This window comes from Astyanax mexicanus, chromosome 6, assembly GCF_023375975.1.
Source record: "Astyanax mexicanus isolate ESR-SI-001 chromosome 6, AstMex3_surface, whole genome shotgun sequence".
NCBI lineage: Eukaryota > Metazoa > Chordata > Actinopteri > Characiformes > Acestrorhamphidae > Astyanax > Astyanax mexicanus.
The window spans coordinates 10,798,481-10,810,797 of NC_064413.1; the positions used below are offsets into that span (position 1 = coordinate 10,798,481).

The 12,317-nt window shown below is 40.4% G+C and overlaps 1 protein-coding gene across 2 annotated transcripts in view; it reads right to left on the reverse strand.

The window, feature by feature from the left end:
- The window catches only part of fhod3b (formin homology 2 domain containing 3b), a 403,456-nt gene that overhangs the window by 241,510 nt on the left and 149,629 nt on the right, over positions 1 to 12,317 (reverse strand). The window lies entirely within an intron of this gene.

A 12,317-nucleotide genomic window follows, 5' to 3' on the forward strand; every position in this document is an offset into this window, starting at 1 on the left:
ATGGGTGCTTAAGTAAACAAAACTGTAATAAAAAAAATCATCAAAAGCCAGGGTTAGCAGCAGGCAACAGGCCAATAATACTCACCTCTGAACAGCAAAAGAGCTAATGCTTAGTGTGATTACCAGCTTATGTTAAAGCTGCAACAGCAGTGCTAGCCGGGGTTAGCAGCAGGCTACAGGCCAATAATATTCACCTTCGAACATTAAAACATCTATCCCAGTTAGCAGCTAATGTTAACATTGTTCCAGCAGTGCTGGCTGGGGTTAGTAGCAGGCTACAGGCCGAAAATACTCCTATGTCTGGTGAAAGAGCTAGCGCTTAGAGAATGTAACGACTAATGCTAATACTGCTCTAGCCCTGCATATAGAAGGACACATATGTGAGAATGCTGTTTGTGGACTACAGTTCAGCATTCAACTCCATCGTTCTCTCGAGGCTCGAAGTCAGGCTCCGGGATCTGGGTCTGAACAGCACACTGTGCAGCTGGATCCTGAACTTCCTGACGAAACGACAGCAGATGGTTAGAATGGGCAACATCACATCCTCCTCACGGACCCTCAACAACGGAGCCCCTCAAGGCTGTGTGCTCAGCCCACCCCTGTACTCCCTGTACACCCACGACTGCACAGCCAGACACAGCTCCAATGTCATCAAAATTGCTGACGACACAATGATTGTAGGCCTGATCTCCAACAACGACGAATCGGCCTACAGAGAGCATCCTGGAAAACTGGTGCCAGGAGAACAACCTCTCTCTAAACGTCAGCAAGACCAAGGAGCTGATCGTTGACTTCAGGAAGCAGGAGAGAGCACAATCATCAATCTCCATCAACGGGACTGCGGTGGAGAGGATCAGCAGCTTCAGGTTTCTAGGTGTTCACATCAGCGAGGATCTGACGTGGACAGGACAGAACACACGGGTGGCGAAGACACAACACCTCTACTTCCACAGATGGCTGAGGAGGTTTGGTCTGAACCCCAGCATCCTCAGGAAGTTCTACACTTGCACTGTGGAAAGCATCCTGACGGGCAGCATCACCACCTGGTACGGGAACTGTGCTGCTCTGGAGCAGAAATCCCTGCAGAGGGTAGTGCGTACAGCGCAGTTCAGCAGGGGTTCAGCTCCCAAACCTTTTGGATTTATACACCAACCGCTACCTGAGGAAATCTAGAACAATCATGATGGACCCCTCCCACCCAAGCCACTCCCTGTTCTCCCAGATGCCAAGTGAAAGGAGGCTCAGAAGCAGCCAGTTCTGAGATAGATTATTCCCCCAGGCGACCAGGCTGTGGAACAGTCAGTGTTCTGCCCAACCCACCCCACTGCCATCTATGCAAACTCGTGCACCATGCACTTTCCGTTACACTGCACCTATCAGACTTTCCCATATTATCCTACATACAGTATTCTGCACCCTGTACTTCCCACACAACTCATTCTGTTCCTACACTTTACTCCTAGTTATTCTGTCACCTATTTCCTCACTTCCACACACACACTCTAGATATCTGCACATCTATATAGCATCATATATTTATATATTCAGTCTTACTTAGCATATTCCTGTGCAACACCATTTGTCAGTATGTATTTAGTGTAAGTTATTGTGTGTTTTGTTTATATATAAAGTTATCTGTATATTCTTTTTTATTTTATTATCTAACTGCTGTAAATATTGTTCTCCGCACAATTGTGGGAAACTGCACCCAAGTCTTTCACTCTCATGTACACCTGTACTCTGTGACGTGACAATAAATATCTTGAATCTTAATGTAAGTCAATTTATCCAGATTCTTTATCATTATTATACAAAAATATAGCATTGCTCATGTGCGAATATGTTACCTGTTGAATTATTTTACTTTATCTACACACATAGGAAGATGTTAACTCATATTATTTCCATATGCATCAAATTTATTTGGGAATACCTTGCTATAAAACTAACATAATTCTTGTAATCTTTGCTGGCACTATTCTTCATCTGTCACATTGATGAGTTCATAATAAATAACCAATTTTTTTTTTCTATTCTAAATGTCACACCAAATGACTTGGTGTCACATCATATGAGGAATTACACCACACATGCATTTAACAAACAAACTTTGTTTGACATAAACCAATCCACTAATCCACGGTATTCAGTAGATGTTTAATCTGTTGAATGTTAGCTACATGAATTCTAATAATCTTTACTGAACTTCTGAAGAGCTATTTTTTCTGGCATAGGCTTTTTGATGAAGTACCCTGCAACACTGGTAAAAAGTTCGATGTTTCCATTTACTTGGTTCGTCTTTTCCCCAGGACCTCCTTTCTCTCCTTACAGCAGTGGGGAACCGTCATGGCCCTCTATGCCCTCTGAGACTTATAGTTGGTAATCCGCATCTAAACAATTACAAAAATATAAGCTAATTATTCAAATGTGTCTATTTAATTTGTGTAGGAACATGAGTGTTAAAAAGTGGAGCTGTTGTCTCCCCCTATTTTGACTGTGGTGCCTCTGCAGAAGGTTGGTGGGCCCGCTGTTAATTTACAGAGGGCCAGGGAGGTGTAATTCAGCGCGATGCCAGTGTCAAATGACAGCAAAATTGACCAACTATATCTTCCCACTAAGTGGGCGGGCTTAACTGTATGATCATTTCCACCCGCTGTGGCGACGCAAAAGAAATAGCTAGCGAGATAAATAGCCAGCGAGAGAAACAGCTAGCCAGCGCTAGCTATTTTGTTGAGTCATGATGGAAGCCGAAGCTAGCACTACCGCTATAGAGGAGCACAGCACTGCAAATTTGTTATCCAAGCTGTTTTCTAGATTAACATTTAATAAGAAGTAGACGGTTTGGCCTTGATTTCCATTCCATTTTCATGACCCTGCTATTAACTACTTTATCCAAAAGGACAGGAGAATGGACTTTGTTTTCAAGTAATTCCCTGATGGGTCAGTTATTTAACGCTGTTTAGGCAGCTGTGCCAGCTGGTTTGATTGTGTGTGTGCTGCTGATGGTGATTGTGTAATGTGAAGGTGAATTTAATGTGAAATAGATGTGAATTAAGACATTTTCTGATCTCCACTGCTCATCGCGGCCACAACAAACTATAAGCTAGCTGCCACCACAAGAAAACAAGACAAATCCCAACATTCCTGCACAAAATAAGCTCAAAAGGAAGGATGAAATTATAAGAACGGATTAGATGCCGAACTTGCTTTAGATTTTTCACAAGGGTCATATTCGGATTACTTTTCTATCTTGGACTCATAATGACAGTTAGTGGGGCGTGTACAGGCTCGGGACGGGTTGGGCTGGATTTTGCAACATTGTCCAGATTTGACCTTCGATCAGCCCAAAAAATCCAGCCCGACCCAAGCCGAGCCCATAAACGTTCTGCCAGAAATTCACTTAAAACTAAATACATTATTTGAAAGGGAAAATAGACTTAAAACGAAATATTTTTAAAAGGTAGAATTATAAACTGGATATAAAGTTTGTTTCCCTTCGATTAGCAAAACAACCTGGATAAATCTACAAACAGCCCCTTGGGTGAGAAGAAGGCATCAGGACAACATGAAATTCTGAAGACATTGCATATAGAAAGCCATACTGCCTGTTGACCGGCGTCGGAAAGAAGAAATGTCTCCGCTCAGTAGACCGTAGACCGCGTTGTAGCGCACCGTAGCGCATTGTCACTCTCGATCTCCACATTGTTGAATCTTGATGCATTGTGCCACAATGAACGTTACACCCCTACTGGCATTTCTAAGCTGAACATTCGTCTCAGTTTTTGTTTCTTGACTTGCAGTTTATTAGGAGAGGAAACAGTTATTTTATTTTTTAGGGGGGGGGTCCAGGGTCACAGAATCTGCATTTAATCTCTCCCTGTATTTTCTTGTTCTTTCTGTACTCTCACCTCTCGTCATCTTCTGAAATCTGCCTCAAACTAAATATTTCAGTTTAACATGGATTGGCTTAAAATGGGATAGTAGGGAAGTAAATTGAGTTGATACTAAATTTGTGAATAATATATTATCAAAATGTGTTAAAAGGATGAAATATTAACTATTAGCTATAACATGTATCTAATAGCATTATTTATGTATTTAAATGACAGTATTTAAATCACATTATATGATATAAAATGACAGTTCACAAAATAATGTGACAAAATAATCATATGATGTGACAAGAGAACCCTGTCACACCATATGAGGTTTATGTACTTAGCATGACTTTAAGCAATGTCCCTTTTTCTAGGCTAGCCTTTTATTCAATGCTAACTACAATATCGTTTTAAAAGTAATATTGACTGAAAAGTAATTTAATTTGGGCATTTTTGTGTAAAACGTGTCACACCAAAATGCAAAGTGCAAAATAAAACTAAAGCAGGTGTGCTAGATATACTTGATTTTCTTGAAAGCATAAAGAGTGATAATTCACCCTGTAACTGTCAGTGTCCTTCTGAGATATTGTTCTTCCTCCTGAAAGAAGGAGGACCCCACTCCCTAAAGGTCTCCAAACAATTTCCCCTTTAAAAAAAGTCACACCATATGATATTCATTTTTGGGAAAATATTTTTAAGTTAAGGGTGGCTTTAAAATATTATGCCTAAACGTTTAGCCAAGCAGACTTACAAGTAGACATCAGGGTTATCAATATATGATTGATTAAACAGAAAAATGTAATAAAGGAAATTAATTTCTTTGTTTTTATTCAAAATCTAACTTTGTGAAATGTAATTGGGAGAAACACACCGAAAGAGCTTTTTCTGGTTTGTCTGAAAATTGTGAAAAAATGAAATGTTAATCCCATTAATGTTCTGTAAATTCATATAAAACAGCACTTTCTGAACAATATCATTAAAGTTTTGACATATTTTTCTATAATTTACATATATTTGACACATTGGATTAAAAAGGGGCCACGTCATGTCAACCACCCACTAACTTTATTGAGTGCACCCTTTTTGTAGAGTATTACAGTCTAGTAGAATACATTAGATATGTTATACTGCTAAATCCCAGAAGAATAGGTCCAACAGCATCAAGTCCTTGATTAGCTACAAGAGTGCCTTTATCTCTGTCTCTCTCTGTCTTTCTGTCTCTCTCCTTCTTTCTCACTTTGTCCTTATGTCTCTCGGTTTTCATCTTTCTGAGTTCCTCTAATACATACAATGGAAAAAGTGTGTCGTTGGTGATTGGCTACTGTTCCTGCATGTGAAGGCTTGCGAAATGAGCTGCAATAATTACTGCAGTGCTCTAAGCTCGCCAGTACAGCAGAGGATAAATTACAGGCCAGCAGATCCACGCCAGCGGGACGACACACACCATGCTCAGCATCGGAAAACAGATGGGGAGTCACTCTCTCACACACACACACACACACAGACGTACATATACACACACTGACAGAGAAGTTTAGTCAAGACACCTGGAGATGCGCAAAGAGCATCCAACAGCTTGCACGAGTTTTCCAGTCTGTAACTGCCAGGCACTGGAAAACTGAGGATTCATAGACATCATCTACTCAACTTCTAAATCCTTAACATTTACAATTCTTATTCTGACCTTCACAAGCCATAATAGCAACAACAAAAAACTTCACCCCAAACAATATCACTATACTGGCATGAGGATGAAGTTCCACTGAACATACTGCAATGAGCTGAAGTGCTGGAATTCCACAGAACACCATAGGCATGACCTGAGGAAAAAAAGCCCTTAAACACCATTTGGGTTAAGTTGGAGAGGTGGAGCTCTAGTTTTAGAGTAATAAAGTTTCATTAAACACCTAGATGAGCTGGAAAGTTGGTCTTTTGAACACCCCTGGCATGAGCTGGCAGAATAGAGCTCCATTGAACTATTGGCAGTGACGTAATGGCATTCCATTGAACACCTTTGGGATGAACTGGAATGATGAAACTCTGCATGAGTTGAAGGCATGATTTTGAGAACCTTCAGAATTATCCAAGATCGCATTACCTCTTGTTTCTCAAACTTATCAAATGCCACAAGTTACAGTCCAAAATCTTTTACATCTGTAAATGTAGAGAAAAACTCTGTTTACAACTTCAGTTTTAGAACTGCAGTTGTCTGGATGCTTTTGAACATAAAGTATAAGGTCATTTGTGTGACTATATCTGGATGAACTCTGGGTCTAAAAAGGATTCAACCTTGGCACTGCAATTTAGTCCAAGGAAAGGTGCAATTAAGATGTGGGTAATTGGCACCCTGCTGTGCTTGCTTTATTTCATTGTATAATAATTTGAAAGTGATCACTCTACTTACAGAACTTAAAATAAACAAAAATAAATAAATAAACTTTAAATAAATGCATTTCAGTGCACTCGTCCTCATGCCACATGCCTCGGCCACAGCTTTTTAACCTCTTTAATAAATCCTGCAGCCTGTCGTCAGGTGTCAGTCTCCTCTCGTGGGGACCTGAGCTAATGCCTTCCACCTGCTGGCTAGTCTGCAGGCTCGTCTGCAGGGCTGGATGGGCCTCCCGTCGCCACAGAGGGGACTGCAAGAAGAAGTGTTCATTCTCCGACTCTTTGGCAGGACTTCCCAGTCTGGTTCCTGATCAAAAACATCATCCTCTGCATTGTTTTGTCACAGCACTTGTGACAAAAAAAGCAGGCTGTCGTAAATCACAAACAGGCCAGTCTCTGGTTTATATGCTGCGGAGGACAGGGACTATGCAATTCTGGGAAGGAATGCAGAGCTCTTACAATGTGACTTCAGGTTCAAAAGCATAAGTCATAAAAGGGCTACATCTGCTGCTCGGGCCACAGGAGGCTCCGGGCCTCTGCTGGGATTCGGTGAGGAATTAGAAAACCCGAAAGCTGCTGGATGAATAGGGTCTGAGACAGCAGGTCATGTGCAGTTGAGCCTTTAAGAAAGAACTCAAAGCTCTGCAAGAGTTCTGGTTTGCATCTTGTCTGGGCGCGAGAGGAAAAGTGCCACCTGTCTGAGGCCTGGAGCCACTTTCCAATTTTCCAGAGGAGAGAAGGAGGGATGGAGTGAGTGATGGTGGGGAGGAGGGAGAGGAGGAGGAAGTCTGAAGTGAAAGAGGGGAGCAGTATGACAGTGACAGGGTAAGTGCAGAAACAGAAGGGAAATTCTTTGGGCAAGATCCAGCAGAAAGCTGTTCAGCTGTTCGTGCAAGTGTTCAGCATTAGTTTTGCTGACTTTAAAACTGCCAGTGTGTTTAAATCATTTGCAAATCTCTCTGATACAGATGCAAGTCTCCACCATCACACACTGGCCTAATTTACTGAAACGCTTCTCAAACGGGAATGCTGAAGACTGGGATTGTGAAAGCAGTGGAAGAACTGTTTAAAGAACAGTTGGAGTAGTCTGTGGGGTGGTCAACAGCGCAGTCATACAGTCATAGCGAATGTAGCTGATCCAAAGGAGGTTCTGACTGGGGAGAAGTCAGAGACACGTTTGACGAACTGCCACGCTCTTTCCCAGACCGTTTACAGCCATGTGGCAAATCAGGCAAGGCTCAAAATAAATCTGTCTCAAAAGAGGAAAGAGATGTGATCCTACAAGGGCCAGAGGCAGAGGACCAATATCAGGCTTCCGCAAACCAAAAACCTCCAAACGAATGTCTGTTTTTCATAACCTCCCGCATAACTCTGGCATGTTTTCCATTACAGGCGTTCTGGGCATTGCTTCGGAGAGCTCAAAGCCCGCTGTTATCGTCCGTGGCATACACTATCAGGTGGATTTAACACTTGAGCTGGTGGTGTTGAAATGCTCGGTTGGTGGGGCCAGTGATCTGGGGCCATAAGCAGCGTGTTGAGAAACATAAGCACCACTGACAGCTGCTCGTGACCGGATTGTTTTTTTTTAAGCAGTCCGTGTGATGTGCACCACCCAGTATGACACAGCACAATCCAGCGTGGCCCAGAATGATAGCATCAGGCATCCATTCCAGCCAGGAAGATAAAAATACTAATAAAACCCGACCTGGCCCTGCTTGCTGTGAACTGCATTATAATTAGCAGAAGATTTGGGCCAGCTGTCAGCCAGTCTGTGTGGACTTGCTGAACCCTTGTGGTAAATTAAGATATCTTTGTGATGGTAAAGACCCTAAAGACCCTGAAGACTTTTTTTTTTTTACTTTTTTGTTTTTTTTTTGGCACCAACTAGGGGTCACATGACTAGTAATATCTTCTACTCAAATACCATATTTTCTGCACTATAAGACACACTTAAAATCCTTTAATTTTCCCTGAGAGGTGAGTATTATTAGCAAGCACTGCTGGAGCAGCATCAGCATAAGCTGCTAACCACGCTGAGCATTAGCTCTTTCACTGTTCAGAGGTGGGAATTATCGACCTGTAGCCTGCTGCTAACCCAGGCTAGCACTGATGGAGCTATATTAGCATTAGCCGCTAAACGCAGCATTAGCTCTTTTGCGGTTCAGAGGTGAGTATTAATGGCCTGTAGCCTGCTGCTAGCACAGAGACCTGCTGAATTGGAAGGAAAACATGGTGACATCCCTGTTTCTTACTAGCGTTGCTTGATGCACCTTATGTATTTGAAAGTAATTTAATAGTTTTTATATTAGTTTTAGTTAGTTTCTTTTGTATTTATTTAGTGCTGTTTAATGCAGATTGTCAGCAGCAACCACTGCGTCAATGCCTGTTTTAGATAAATTGCTTCTTTATATTTACTGCTTAGACTCAACTGAGTTGAGTGCATTAGTAGAGACTTTTGTATTGGGCAGTAACTGAGTAGTTTGAGGAAGTGCTGGAGCCCATTTTCACTAGTTAAGGATGTTTTCTGAGTGCACACTCAGGGATAAGATGAGAGCATCCACTAAATGTTGCAAATTAAAATACTTATTTACTAGTCACATAAATCTATTTTCTGAGCCTCAATATAAAGAAAGACCCTACCTTACCCACTCTGGCTATGTGACAAGCTTACAATTAGTGCGGCCAATAAAATGACTACAGCAGTCAAAAGAAAGAGGCAGGGGCTGAGCATGCTGAGCCAGCTAGCATTGTATTAGTTTGTTAGCATCTTTTAAGGTTTGTGAATGGCAGAATATGTTGGCATGAACAGCAACTAACAATTATATAAAAGCTGCTTTGTGTTACGCAAGAGCTTGGTGCAATTCAGACCAATTCAGGGATTTTTTACAATGAAACTGAGCCTGAGTGGAGATGGAGGTGTTGATACTGCTCCATTCAGAGGAGCTTTGCCCAGGGAATGGGCTGTTTTCTTTCGAGGTGTCACTGAAATGGACGTAATCCTCTCTTGGCACAGAAGTAGAAGGAACATTCAAAGGCTCTTTTTGTCCCGGGAGACAGTGGTGTTTGCCTGTTTGGCAGCAATGATGTGGTCTTTCAAATCCTCACTCCATCACACAGTTTCTGAAGTGAAGCTTTACTGGTGATGTCCTGCAAGACGCAGGGAAAACCATTCCGTTTTGAAATAGATGTAAGTTTGTTGCGTTCTGTTAAAGGGCAAGTTAATGATTATTTTTACAAGCCAGACACTGAAAGGCCTAGACCTAGGTCAGATGCTCTAATCCCACTAATTCATATTTTAATTGATTTTAATCTTTATTTAAACATCTTTATTTAATCTTTATTCAAACATTTTTATTTTAATGGATTTTAATCTTTATTTAAACATAAATCAGACCTACAGCCCATAACAAATGGAGTGCCCCAGGGCTCAATCCTGGGTCCCGTTTTATTTCATATTTTTATCAATGATCTTGCCGCCTCTACCTTAGACTGCAAATTACACCTTTATGCAGATGATTTAATCTCATACTGCTCAGCAGATTCTGCACATGCTGCAATAGAAAAACTTCAACGTTCTTTTAACACTCTACAGACTGCTTTATATTATCTCAAGTTGGTTTTAAATGCAAATTCATGCTGTTTTCCAGATTGTTTAAAATCACCTGTCAGATACCAAGAGTTTTCAGTGAACTGGGAAAATCTGCTTTTAGCTACAGAGCAGCACCAGCGAGCTGGAATTCACTACAGGAAACATTGAAGCTCAGCTCGCTGGGATCACTGAACCATTTTAAACTTTTAGTTTCTAATCACCATCAGAAAGCCTGTGACTGTTTTAAATTACTTTTTTATTAGTTTATCTTTTTTGATTGATATTCAGCTGTGATCATGTTTTTGCTGCTGTGTTCAGGCAGAGCTTCACTGTCCCTAAGGTTCCATTAACAAACATTCTACTCAGATGATTACAGAACATTTGGTGTCCAACTACTGTACAGTGAAACACGAGAACCTAATGTAGAACCTGCTCTGTGGTTCTACAGCTGTCACATTTCAGCTACTTTTCCTTCAGAGCTTTTCTATTGTTGCCATAACCACTATTTACAGTGATATGAAAAAGTTTGGGAATCCCTGATTATTTTTTTCTTTATAAATCATTGTTGTTCAGATTAGCAATTTCAGTTAAACATATTATATAGCAGATGAACACAGTGATATTTGAGAAGTTAAATATAGTTTATAGGATTTACAAAAAGTGTGCAATAATTATTTAAAGTAAATTGTTGTTTTATTGATTTGAATACCTTCAGCACTAATTACTGGAACACAGAATTGGTTTGGTAAACTCATTGACCCTTGACCTAATACACAGGTGAATTCAATTTTTGGGGACTGTGTGTTCAGTGCAGGTACTGGGGATCTTGTTCAAATTGAGAGTCACATGGGTTCCAGTCAATATCAACAGATTATTTGATTCATGTTTAAGAATCAGTGAGAAAGCTGAAGTTGCACCGGGGCTGGATACTTAAATGGATACTGGATACTGGAAAAGCCAGAGACCAACACATTTAGGTCTCAGATTTGACACTGGGTCAGTGAGAGCTAGTCTTGGTCTTGCTCTTGACCTGGACACAACTTGGACTACACAGCACTTTGGACGGAACATTTCCACTAATATGATAATTTAGTGTACACATAGGCTCAACCCCACTCGGGGAAACATGCAGTACACCTACAAACAACCCTCAAGAACCACTACTATTCCCACTGTTCCTTCTCTTCCCTCCTCTCAGAGCTTACGACAACACCACAACACAACTCAACAGTAGATGCAACCAAATCATACACATACTCAGCACAGTTGGAAAAGCAGAGACTGATGGTTATCAAACTCCATATCTTACCAACATAAAAAGAACAGGTGAACAATCTTCTCAGGAATAGAAGTAAAGACAGTTCAGAGAGAGATCTGTGAGGAACATGCCTGACACCGTTCTGATCCTAAAGGAACATTCTACATTTTTTTATATACAGCCAGTTCTCTCCAGTGAAGAATTAGAAGAAACTAAATATGAAATAGGTATCTTACCTTTATTAAGATCATCACAGGCAGAAGCATGAGGGAGAAAAAGAAACAGGTGTATTAGAATCGTCATCCTGATACTGAACCATTTCACTTAGTAAAAATTAAGCACTGTTGATTAATGCATTACATGGGACATTCCAGGATTTTGGTACATTTCCTGTCCCACCACTTAAATTTTAAATGTACATATCCAAAATATCTAAATGACTATTTTTTATGAAAAATGTACTTGTTATAAGACAAACTGTAAAATTTGGAGGAAAAATAAGCTCCTTAGATATTATTCAAAAGACCGAATACCTTTGGACCACCTCAAAAAATGGCCATTTTCTCTTGTCCCACTCATTGGGTGACTCCTTTGGCAAATTTAACAATTAAAATAAGCTCTAAATAAATGACTTCCTCTTGTATATTGTTGATATGCATCTCCTTTACTTATGAAAACAACTTCTTTGGTCTACATTGTTTTGCATGTTACAGTTTCTATGCTATTAAGTTGTGTCCCACAACATGCGCTCAACCCTGCTACCATAAGGAATTTTACCTGCAGAGAAATAGTTAGAAATATTTATCTACTGGCACAAAGGAAGTGACATCACAAGGACATTTTCTGCCCAAATGGCAAGACCAAGAGTAAGTGCTCTAACAATTTTTTTTTTTTTTCGAATATGTTTGTCCAAGTCGTGTGTGTCACTCAGTGAACGCAACCCTGTTACTCATATTGTAAGACTAATAATGAGTAGAGTCAAAATTTACTTTATATACTTATATAACCATGTTTGTCCTTGATCTTGTATACATAGCTAAATTTTACAGTTAGCATCTGTTCCTGGGGTAAACCACAACTTTGATTTGCAACCCTGTTTACTCGCAACCCTGTTACTGTAAGTTAAGTAACAGGGTTGCATTAGAATAAACAGGGTTGCATATTTTCAGTTTGCTTTGACCAAACATTCAAATTAAACATTTTA